This window comes from Rhipicephalus microplus, chromosome X (assembly GCF_043290135.1).
Source record: "Rhipicephalus microplus isolate Deutch F79 chromosome X, USDA_Rmic, whole genome shotgun sequence".
Classification (NCBI taxonomy): Eukaryota; Metazoa; Arthropoda; class Arachnida; order Ixodida; family Ixodidae; genus Rhipicephalus; species Rhipicephalus microplus.
Genome location: NC_134710.1, coordinates 117,023,595 through 117,036,751, shown reverse-complemented (window position 1 = coordinate 117,036,751; position 13,157 = coordinate 117,023,595).

Genomic DNA, 13,157 nt, shown 5'->3' with positions numbered 1-13,157 from the left:
GTGCAGCGCAGACACCTAGCGCGAACAAAAGCGTCGAGTTGTCTTCGGCGACAACCTCACCATCCCGTAACTTGTCAGACACCACATCAACTAGGACGCTTGAACGCGGAGGCAACGTGATACTGTCGGCAGAAAGGCAAAGCGTGCTGTCACGGATGTCGTCAGGTTTGTCGGAGGATCCAGCTGTCGAAAACATCACGGTAGGCTCTTGAAGATTGATAATAGCGCCGTGCTCCCGCAAAAAGTCGACTCCGAAGATTAGGTCTCGGGAACAGTCACGAAGTACGAGGCAGCTGGCGAGAAACGTACGTCCCCAAATGCTCACTCTGATAGTGCACATGCCGATTGGGGTGACTACGTGCCCACCGGCAGTACGAATTTGTGCTTTGTACCAAGGCGTTACAACTTTCTTTATGTGCGCTGCTAGTTTCCCGCTTATGGTCGAGTAGTCCGCACCTGTGTCCAATAATGCACTAACGTCATGGTGACCGTCGACTACCATATGTATATCCAGAGAAAATCTGCTTCTGGCTTTCCTCGCTGTCGTCGGGGAATCGCTCCGTGTCCATGCTTGCGTCGGTGGGAGGCCTTGCTTGCGTCGAGTGTCAGCGGCCTCGCTCCCGAAGGTCTCTGTCGTTAGTTTTCCCGCCTAGGGCTTGGCGAGCGCGCCGGCGCCGCTCTTGGGAGGCTCCGAATATTTGGAGAAGATCGCCTTGGGGATGGGGACCGCGACTGCCGGCACAGTGGCATGCGCTGCTGTGAGAGGTAATCTTCAATAGCTCTCAGTCTTTTGCCAAATCTCGGTCATGGTGCGTCGACAGCAAAACCCTGTAGTCTGAGGCGACGATAGGGACATTCCCAGTACACATGTCCAGCTTCACCACAGTAGTAACACAGTGGTCGTCTGTCCGGTGTGCGCCATACGTCGGATTTTATGGGAAGCGGCTGTTGATTTTCTAAGTGCTGAATTGGCTGCAGCGAAGGAAGTGCATTCTGAGGCATAGGATTAACGAAGCGCGGTGAAGCAGGAATATATCGGCTTACAGCTTCTGCGTATGATGCACGTTGTGGCTCCGCGGGGACAGGCGGGGCATAGCTGGATGGCGGCACTTGGAGAGCCTGTCGTACTTCGTTTCTGACAAGGCTGCAAATAGACCCTGCAGTAGGTTGGGACTGGCACTGAATATTTTGTAGTTCGTCGGGCACCACCGATCGAATGAGATCGCAAAGAGACTCGATGTTGATGTTGCTTGTTGCATCTCCGATCTGACCTATTGACGAAGCGGCACTCACTTGCCGGTCGTACACAGTAGAGCGCTGCTGCAGCACTTGCTTCATGGTTGTGGCTTTTGTCAAAAATTCCGCTACTGTCTTTGGGGGACAGCTAACGAGGCCAGCGAAAAGCTGCTCCTTCACTCCTCGCATTAAATGACAAACCTTCTTTTCTTCTGCCATGTCGGGGTCAGCTTGACGAAAGAGGCTCGTCATGTCCTCGAAGTACATCATGACGTTTTCATTCGGCATTTGGAGGCGCGACTGAATCGCTCACTCGACTCATTCGCGGCGATCGGGATCGGCCCAACTTGCCAGCAGGTATCGACGAAAGACGCTCCACGAGGGAAAAGGCTCACGGTTTTTGTACCAAGTACGAGCGCCGTTCTCCAAGCTGAAATACACGTTCCTCATTTTGTCGAAGTCGGTCCAATCATTGTAATCCGAAACCCGTTCGAACTGGGCCAGCCAGTCTTCGACATTCTCTAAGACGGAACCATGGAACACCTTCGGCACTCGTGACTTCCACAGCATATTATGCGTGGCTGCAGCGCTTTCCTGTGCGTTGGAGGCTGCAGCGCCTTCCGTAGCGTTCGGGGGTGTGACAGACGTCATCTCGGGAAGAGGTCCACGCTCAGGAGGTAGTCCTCGGAGTCTTCGGCTTCAGCGGTGGACAGGTGTTGTCACTGCAGGTACAGGGCTACATGGAGGCATTTGGAACATCGGCTGGGGGTTACCCAGCAGCTCCACCAGTTGTCACGTGCTACAAAAGGTCTTCAACTAGGAAGAACTGAGCCGGCAGGGAAACGCACCGAAAGCTGGCAAGATGGCTGCTTCAATAATAACAACTAGCCAGAGCACACGCTGCCCCAGAACATCGTCTTCCATTCTTGCGGGCAGCCATGGCTTACGCTCACTGTAACTAGCGGCCAAGTGGCAATATATATATATATATATATATATATATATATATATATATATATATATATATATATATATATATATATATATATATATATATATATATATATATATATATATATAAAGAGGAATGCTGCCCATGAAGCTTTCGTGTGGCTTGCATGGTGTTGCACTAGATTTTGTAGTGAAACATGAGCTCTGAAATAATCTTCATGAGCTTTACAAACTTTCTGCAGATGTATTAGCTACTGCTGTCTCTGTTCTGAAGAGCAGGCACTTTGGAAGAACATTTTTGCGTCTGTTTACGTCTTTTAATGTAGCTGCATGTCTTCTTAAATACGTAAGTAGCACTCGCCTATAAGAACAGTTTCATAGCCAGTATAGAGGGCTAAATCGTCTAGATACCGCAAAATGCCGAGGAAGCACCCCTATTACAGTGAAAGATAATCCTACCAGATTTGAAGGGGTGCTTGCTTGGACACAGACAGAAACTTAAGATAGTGGCAAGAGAGCTGTTAAAAATAAACAATGCCCATGTTTTTAATAAAATGCTTATTTACTGTTTTTATTCCACCTCGTCACTGTCAGACTCGTAAAACAACTTCTCAGAGTCGGACGCAAAAGTGAAGCCTGCGTACTCATCCTGCCGAGACCTGCGGTCTTCTGGTCGTACATTGTCAATACTAGAGAGCCTGGTGTGCAGTGCAAAAATTTATTATCTTGTGTGTAACCGAAAAATGGAGAACAATTCAATGTGCATGTGAAGAGCACGCAGTCACTTAGAGGCTTCTGCTTTCAGATTTTTCGTCTTTTTTGCCTCAGTCAGTCCGTGCAAGCACCCCCAGAAACATATCTATATCTTGTCTGATGGCAAGAGTTTTCTTTTTCTGCTATGGCATACTGTAGTGGCTACAAAAATCGGCACAGAAGTTGCTTTTAAACGAACCTTTCGCGGGCTGTTCCAGTCTTTTCCTTAAATGTTGCCTTGTATGATGATGTGTTAGATCTGGCTTGTAGCAGCAGCTATTGCATGACGCTATAGCACAGCAATGAGTGGAGGCATGTGCAGAGGAGCATAGGAAAGGGCAAGCAGGACACTCGGAATACAGGTAGAAGAGCATGGAGTGACATAGGGTCATCTAGCACAGTTCATGCTTAGCGCACTGATTGCAGCGTTAAGACATGCATTTGTTTTCAAAGCGTCAAGAACGATGGCCGGTCAGACACAGGCACAAGTAGTTGCAGGTTTTGTTTTTTGTAGTATTGGGCAGAAGCATGTAGTTGGCATAGTAGAGACTGAGTTGTGGAAGGATAGGCAGTAGAGAATGATAATGAAGAGTGAAGTATGTATGCGACATTCATATGGGAGGAAAAAGCCAATAGTTGACATAAATAGCTAACTGCATGACAAACGCTTTGTGGTTTACTTTGTGTGTAAGGGGTTCTTTTTGTGAAACATCATGGCTAGACTTGGCCTTGTGGCGACGGCATTTTACGTTGAGGCGAAAATGTGTTTAAGATTGAAGTGCACGTTAAAGAACCGCAGGTGGTCCAAGACTTGGCCCGGACTCAGGTCGAAGACTTGGCCTGGAATCCATTGAATCTTTTTATACCCTTCTCATTTCTCTTGCCCACCGAGCCCATTTTTTGCTATTGGACATAATTTTGTGCAGCATGGAAATTCACTCAGCTGAGGCACTGACACATTCCGTCCATTTTTTATACTACAATGATTCATTATAGTAGTGGATATAAAGCTCGTTTCAAACCACGTGGGTATTGGCTCATTTTCCTACTGCACCATAAAGTTATGTGTATAAGAATCATTCACAATTTTTGAAAACGAGAATTCATGGTAAGGATGTCACTTATGAGTATCGGTGGTGGCAGTCTAAAAGTTTTATTTTGCATCATGGTGGCCAACACTTTATTTACTTGAGCTTCCTATTACTGAATCCCTGTTGAGAAACCTTACTGCACGTAGCCTGTCACTGGGCTTTTACAGCTTCCGCTGTATGATCGGAATTTCTGTAGATGCCTGATTTCTGTTTAGTTTTCCTAAATATTTCTCAAAAACTGTCATTTGTGACAAAGTGAAACTGAATAATTTGTGGTTTTTTAATTTGTATTTTTATCACTTATCATGTTGCATATTTTGACATGTTGAAGGGGCCACAAAGCAGTGTGGGTGAATATGGTAAGTTAACTTGCCCAGTAGCTAGACAGTGATTTCATAAACAGCTGATTTATATGATTCCCAATCATGCAACAGTGAACTCCCAGGTTTAATAAAAAAATTTTACTTTCCCATTTGTTCAACTTCTCGAAAGCCGCTTTTCATGTTTATTGTGAAGTTCAATGAAACAGAATGGCCATTGGCTGGATTTCTTGACATTTCACAACTTATTGGTGTCTCGAGCGACATCTAGCACATTATTAGCTGTGCCACTGCAATGGTTAATGTGACTTTGCTGAATAAAACTTCTAACTGTATGTCATCTCAGAGAGTGTAATAAAGTACACGAGTTTTCAGTTCCTATTCTTGAGCAACAGTTGTCTTGCTCAAGTTGGGGGCCTCCTCTGGAGTGGACAACACCATTATGTTATTCATATTTCCTTCAAGTTTACATGCTCCAGGACCTTGACTAAACACCTATGTATTGTATAAACATTGTGCAAATGTAACCCATGTTTTATAATGCCTTGCTTTCCAACATTGATAATCAAATCCAGCTTTGTGCATGCTTCGTTGGGTTATGTTTTGTTTATGAAATGGGGGAATTGGGTGCTCCTAAAATATGATGATTTGGAATGGGGGGTGTCAACGTTGCATTAAGGTACAGTAGTTGTGTTCTTTATTGAAATGAGTTCAGTACACTGACTACCATGACCAAGCGTGACCATCCGAATGGGGGATCTGGTAGTGTGATGGCGAGATGCAGTGCCTGCATCTTAAGTGTGGCCTTCAGAATTGGGGCATTGTATGGTCCTTCTTGTCATCACAGCTGATCTTGGAGCCGATATTGATACTATTCTGATGGGCAGAACATTCTAGGCATGACAGTGTACAACGTGAAATATTCTCGGCCACCAGCGTGGTTGTGCACAGCCTGTTGCTGGGTTGTCAGTTCCGCTTAAAATAAGCGGATTTGGGCTTAATTTTTTCGCAGAGTTGTTTGTTTAGTTTTCCAGCCACTTGTCGTGTTTTTTGGGCATATTTGCATTTTCCAGCAAGTATGGCTATTTTAGTTCACCCATAGCGTGTTTGTCGTTCTATAATACGCTGTGCATTTGTCTGTCACTGAGTAGTGTAGCCTTGATGTGAAACATACATTGGGGGCTCATCAAGCAAGAAGCATTGGGGGCTCAACAAGCAAACATACATTCAACCGAATGTAGACTGTGGAGACAATTTTTAAAGTTAAATGTGTGTTTCCTTTCATGGTTGCTCATTTTTTCACTGTATAAAATAATGAAAATGATTTTATCAATTCTTTCCGATTTGAGTGACTTTTCTGAATATAATAAAAAATATTTTCAAGATTGGAGAAAGTTCCTTAAATTTCCACTTCGCTTGGGCTTCGTGAAAATCATGGTGCCATTTTTGGGCTTCTTTTGTGACAATTATTCTTGATAGCTCAGTAGCATCTGGCAACTCTGGTCTGTTGTGCAGTGGGAACAGCTTAAAAAAAAAAAAACAGAAGAGGCCATGTAAGCGGAAATAGCATTTTATTGCTGATAAGTCTGCACCTGAACTTTTTGGGGTAAAAAATCTGAAAAGTGTTTCTCATCTTTCCTGAGAAGCTTAGCCGAGCCACCTTAATATAGTTTGAGTTCTTCAAAACAATGTTGAATTAATGGTTCAGATCGGCTTCAATTGTGGCAAAACTTACATTGTATGTTTAATTTGGAAAAAACTTTTAGGTGGACCCACTTTCGCGGTCCGGCAGTGTTGTACTACAGCCATATTAAACCCCAGCTGGTGAAAGTTAACCTGGAGCCCTCCACTGCAGCATTCCTCATAACTCTGGTCTAGATTCAAGACACTAATTCCCCCAATTATTTTTGTGTTTCTTTGGTGAATGGGGTTATAAAAAGAAAAAGGAACAGCAAAAGTTACAATGCCTGGGTTTTCCAAAAAATTATGTACAGTGAGTTTACCAGTTCTTATTGTTAGGAACTGCTTTGTCATAGCACTTTTTATTATTTTTTAAATCTAGTGTTTGTTTGATCTCCTAAGGCAATTCACAGTATTTTGAGGAAAGTGTAATTATGCTGAACTGCATAAAGCTAGTCATTTATTTCATTGCTTAAAGGTGCCTTACAGGCCTCTAGAGGTATTGTTCAAGGGTACAATACAATGAAAGATTAACATATGTAGTATTTATAAAATGTATGAGGAAAGAAAAAAAGAAAAGCAAAATTATGACTCCTTTAGAGTAGTAACGTCAATCTTGAATCATTACCCTAAAAAAAGAAAAAAAGTAAAAAAAAAGAGAATTCGAATTTGACTACCTGCGGCACAATCGCTTCCGTAACTGTGCTTCAACCCTCTACCCCACCAGAACAGTAAGACGGTAGTGTATAAAATGAATACAAATTTATAGCAATGGGCTCATTTCACACAGTAAGATACAAACAGAAAGATTACAGGGTGAGCGTACAACAGTGTAATTGCATGTAAGTAGTGTGAAAGGGATTTGCAAAAACAATAGGTGTCCAAAAATATTTTAAGAATCCATTATTTACAAACATGTCATGAACTTTTTCATGTGCTTCCAAGATAATTTTTTTGCTTTCAGTTATGTTTCTGTATTAGATTTCCAAGTCAATAACCATGACAGAAGAATGAATGCTGCAGCTGTGGACACTCAGTCACTTTTTGTATTGTGTTATACGTGTGATGTCCAATCCATATTATGATGTACCAGAGCCCTTTCAGTGGTTGTGACATGGGTCAGTTTTCTTTTGGAAGTTATAGCGTGGATCTATAAGACAAATAAGTACAAGTAAATACGAATAAATGCAAATGTTAAATAGTTTTATTACTGATACATCAAAATAAGTTTTTTTTATTATCTCATTTATTGATTAGTTATTTATATCACTACAAACAAGTTGCTTATATAAATAAAATGATGGGGATGATGTGATGTTACATGGTAAAGTGTTCTGTAGTTTCATGTTCATATAGTCATGAAAATGGTCAAGAAAGCTAGGTGTCACTGTGGCTGACATTTCAAAAGGTCTACTTTTCTCATCACGGCAATAAAAGTGACCTTGGGTATTACAGATTGCACGCCCGCTCCCTCCTCCCTTGACCTGTTAAAGGCAGTGCCTTCAAAAGGCTTTTTTAAAAAACTAACTTTACCTAGTCTCTTATTTGAAAACTTCAATAAAGGGACAAGGTGGTAGTTTAACTGTAGGTTGCTACCACACTCTTTTGATGCTTTGTCTGATCACAGTCTCATGATGTTTTGTGTTAGAGAGAAATAGCCTGGTTGGGGCAGTGATCAGGAGTACTTTGAAACCCTTTTGAGAGAGCACTGCCATCACACATGCAATAGGTGTGGCAGTACAATCTGTTCACACCATTACTCACAAGTGTAGAAGCTTGGGATAATTTGTCAGGGTTCAGCCGTTATTCGTAAGTCGTTACTAACATTTTTTTTTGTGCTGCAGCTTTGAAATGCAAGAAAAATAACTAGGAAATATGTAGTAAGCTGCAAATAACTACACGTAATGTTTTTAATCGTGGTGCACCATTTCACACGTTGGCTCATGGGCACTGGCAAGGGGTGGAAAAAGGCACTTGCTCCCCCCCCCCCCCCCCACCTTTCTTGAGCCATATCAGCAGTTGTCCTTGCTCAAGCTACACCAGTGCTTTCTCTTCCCCCAGTTGCAATGCAACATAACATGGGTTTGCACCACCGAAGACAAAGTCTGACTGACGCTCGCACTTTTCCTTACGAAGTCACCAGTCCTAACAGAATGGAACAAATACTCACCATTTTGAGGCTGGCAGCCTGGCAATGGCTAACAAAGAGCCTTGGCCCTATTGCCCATTACTATGAACAACACCTTTTTCGTTGCACTATTTTAGGCAATAAAGTGGTCAGAAAATAAAAATGCTAGCCGTGCTTTGGATGAAAAGCATGGGGCCTACCTTCTAAGAACTAATAAGAGCACACGTAACAAATAATTTTCGAACACATCAGAAAAAGATTTTTTTTCTCTGCTCAAATTAAGCTTTCTTTGAAGACTATTCAAATATATAACGAATGTAAAACCAGGGACTACTATTGGTTTTGTGTAGAATTTGAAGCTCCCAGTCAGTCGGTAGAGGATCTTGTCATCAGACTTCAAAAAAATCTTGTACTCGTTGGAGTTGGGATGTATATTGAATGCTATATACTTAGCTGAATGCTATATCATATACTATGCATGACAACTTTGGCTCATAAAGTTACCACCTAGCTATTTTTGCAAAAGTGAAGTTAGTGGCTTCAAAAGTGAAGGGCTATGGCTTCAAGCCACTGCGTGAGAGAATCTGTCAATCTCTGCTGGAACAGCAAAGTTGATTTGACCGCACTGACCACATGGTGATCCATCAAGAGAAGCGAACAACATGCATTCATTGCCATGGCAACACCACCACATGTTGTGGAAAAGGGGACATTGGAGTGCGTGTGAAATGCTTCAATTTATATCATTCATCTAAGTAGTGCATCTACCCAGTGTCCTACATGTAGGACGGCTCGAAACTATTGTTTGAGAAAGTTTTTTTTTTGTAAATAAAAGCCTTATTCTATTTTTTGAGTTCATAGATGCAATCATTTTGGGAAAATAAATTAGTTTTCTTAATTTTTCCGAGTTGGGGCATATATGGGTTGAAATCGATGTCACTTATTTTAATGATTATAAACCTTAAAGTGAGCAAATAATACAGGCTACGAATTTTGAGACTTCTCACATCACATTTTTTCTTGTTAATTGAAATGTATTATATGTGTTTGATAGTTATTTGCATTTTACACTTGACGTGGAGCAATATAAGCTGTTAATTGCTCATAAATATAAAAGTTTAGTGGCAGAGTGTGTCCAAAAGAAGCTGTATTTACATTGTATGTACATTTAGTGGCAAAGAACGTCCAAAAGGAGCTGTATATTATATGTTGTCACAATACAAAAGGAAAACTGAGGGAAAACTCGTATACAACTGATTGCGCATTTCAAATTGGCAGAACATATGTAAATGATAAAAATTTTATTGCCCTAGGCCACGAATTAAAAAAAAAATTATTGCAATCATTATTGTTTTTATTTTTTGGCGAGTAGCATCTGTCCTTAAAAAGATTGAAACAGCTTTGACCAAAACTGTGGGACAAACAGGTCAGGAAAAAGAGAAACAAGGTACATATACATTCTGCCTAAAATATTGACGCAAGGTAGGGTGGCAACTATAGTAGCCAGCCTCTGAAGAGGACAACGAAGTAGTTCTGTGTGCGCGTGCTCTGGTGTTTGCGTTTCTGGCCCTTGGGTTACGAAAGTAAACGCCCTATTTTGTACCTACGTGCCTGTGTCTTTGTGACATTTTCTGGTGGAGGTGCTGGGTACGGTAGATGATACGGTCCCCTGAGAGCACCCCTGACGGAAGTCCATCGAGTATCTCAGCCGAGCTTACCCCTGTGCACGTACGTTCCAGCCGTCGTCTCCAGGGACTCGAGCCACAGCACGGTTTGCTGCCTGAACGTCAGAGGACTATGACTCAAACACCGCCTAACGTCACCGCGCCAGCACCAGCGCACCTGGTTATCAACCAGCCCAAGACACCGAAGACATTTCACGGAGCTGCTTTTGAAGATGCCGACGACTGGCTCGAGCATGTCAACCGGGTCGCCGTCATCAACGATTGGACCCCAGAGCTTAAGCTACGCTATGTGTACTGCTTCCTGGAAGACTCCGCGAAAACGTGGTTTGAGAACCATGAAGCAGCGCTTACGTCATGGGATGAGTTTCAACGGCAGTTCTTCAAGGCATTTGCCCGAGAGGACAGGAAAGAGACAGCGGAGCGTGCTATAGAGGCAAGGGTTTAAGGCCCTAATGAAAAGGTGACGACCTACGTAGAGGACATGGATCGGCTTTTCAAGCGTGCGGAGCCCTCTATGTCCGAATCCAAGAAAGTTCGCCACCTAATGCGTGGTGTTAAAGAAGAGATTTTTGCCGGCCTGATTCGCAACCCGCCTGCGACACTTGGGGAGTTCCATGAGGAAGCCACTGCCATGGAGAGGGCCCTTCAACAGCGTGCCAGGCAGTATAACCGTGGTGTAAACCCAAGTGAGGTCACTTCTGTCACTCTCGGCAATGACATCAGCGCGTTGCGAGAGCTTATCAGAGCTCTCATTAAGGAAGAGCTACAAAAGATGCAGGTGACTGCTTCACCTGCAGAGCAGCTCTCCATTGCGGAGATGGTACGCGCCGAGCTACGGCAAGCCGTTCACGCTCCCCAACCATCCGAGGCGCCACAACAGAGGCACTGCGTCGAGATGAGCTACGCGGAAGCAGTGCGACGTCTTCCATCGTGCAGTTCAACCAGCGTATTTTACCCCAATGAGCGACACGCTCAGCAAATGGAGGTAGGCTTCCGCCCTCGCAGCTCACCGTTGATCGCCGAAGCAAGACCAAGAAAGAGTGACATCTGGCGTACACCCGACCACAGGCGCTTTTGTTTCCACTGCGGGGAAGCCGGACACGTCTACCGAACATGTCCATACCGTCGTGTGGGTCTCCGTGGATTTTCGCCTAATGCCCCTCGTCCACGACCTGGCGAGCGACCACAGGAAATAGAGAGTTTCATCTCGAATCGTCGCAGTATCGAACATCGGTCACAAGAGCCTCGCTCGTCGTCGCCTGCTCGCTACAGGTCACCGAGCCCAGCCTATTCACGCGGCGCTCCAAGACGCCGTTCACCCAGTCCTGCAAGTCGGGAAAACTGAGTTCAGCGACCTCCGGAGGTGAGGCCACTGACGCTGACTCTACGGAAGATCCTCCACTACGACGACAGCGACAGCAGCAAAAAGATGTACAGACGCAGTCAAACGTGATGCGAAGAGTGGTGACATCAAACATTGCGGTAACTGTGGACGACGAAGAAGTAATGGCGCTAATTGACACTGGAGCAGACACTTCCGTTATGAGCATGGGTCTTGCCTGCAGGCTGAAGAAGGTTTCTACCCAGTGGGCTGGGTCGCAGATACGTACGGAAGGAGGCCATCTTCTTACTCCGATGGGGCGGTGCACAGCGCGAGTCAGTATTCACGAATTTACGTATCTCGGAGATTTTGTAATACTGCCGAGTTGCTCGAGGGACCTAATTCTCGGACCGGACTTTTTGCGTGATAATGGAGCCGTGATTGATTTGCAACAGTCGCAAGTGACGTTTTCTACGGCACACGCTTTAGCGCGCAACCCTCACGGCAGTTACGTCAATGCTTTGAGAATTGTTGACGATGACGTCTCGTTACTGCCGAAGAGCAGCGTGTTCACCTTGGTAGCCTGCGACGTTTTTGACAAATTCAACGACTATGAAGGTATTGCTGAGGCAAATATCCCGCTGCTGCTCAAACGAAACATATGCATAGCCGATGCCTTGTTCGGTTAGAGAATAAACGCTCTCGAGTTCTGCTGACCAACTTCAGCAATGAGTTTCAGCACGTTCCTAGAGAGACTACTGTCGCTTTCCTCAGTGAAATCGCCGACTTTTTCGATATTGGCACATTGGATACGACTTCACCGCATGCAAAAGCTTGTGCTGACCTTGGAAGTCGCATTCACGTTAATCCAGACTTGCCAGATTCACGAAAAGAGCGGCTGCTAAACCTTGTGAGGGAATTCTCGGACTGCTTCTCCACAGCATCGAAAGTTCAGCGTACCACCGTTACAAAACACCGCATTGTTACCGAGGAGTCGGCACGGCCTCTTCGCCAACATCCATACCGTGTGTCCCCGAAGGAAAGAGAGGTGATTAAGCGTCAAGTTCAAGAAATGCTGAATGATGACGTCATCCAACCCTCGACAAGTCCGTGGGCATCACCTGTTGTCTTAGTAAAGAAAAAAGGCAACACACTACGCTTCTGCGTCGACTATCGAAGGCTTAACAAAGTCACGAAACGCGACGTTTACCCCCTGCCAGGGATTGATGACACCTTAGACCGTCTACGCCACGCCCAGTTCTTCACATCACTAGATCTCAAGTCAGGGTACTGGCAAATTGAAGTTGACGAGGGCGACCGTGAGAAAACCGCGTTCGTGACGCCTGACGGGCTCTACGAATTTAAAATGCTGCCTTTCGGTCTCTGTTCCGCTCCCATGCATCGTCGATGTGGTGCGGATGGCTGAGCTTCAACGTGAGGACACTGAGCTACTTCCTGTCATCCAGCATCTTCAAGGAGAAGACGTTATCGTCCCACGTCGACTCTCGCGTGGTTTGACTACGTATTGCCTGCGGAACAATGTTCTCTACAAGAGAAATCTTGAGAGCAGCCAGGAAACTTTCCTCCTCGCCGTTCCAATGGCACTGCGTGAGGAAGTTTTGCAGGCGTGCCACGACGATCCTTCGGCCGGTCACTTAGGCTTTGCTAGGACATTAGCGCGCATCCAACAGAAGTACTACTGGCCACAGCTGTATTCGTCCGTTCAGCGCTATGTCCGCACCTGCCGTGACTGTCAGAGGCGTAAAGTTCCACCCGCAAAGCCCGCCGGTTTTCTCCAACCTTTAGATCCACCTCGAGCACCATTTCAGCAAGTAGGGATGGATCTTCTTGGTTCCTTCCCTACGTCATCCTCAGAAAATAAGTGGATAATTGTCGCGACCGACTATCTGACTCGCTATGCAGAAACCAAAGCTGTGCCTAAGGGAACTGCAGTTGAAGTCGCCAGATTCTTTGTCCACGACATTGTTTTGC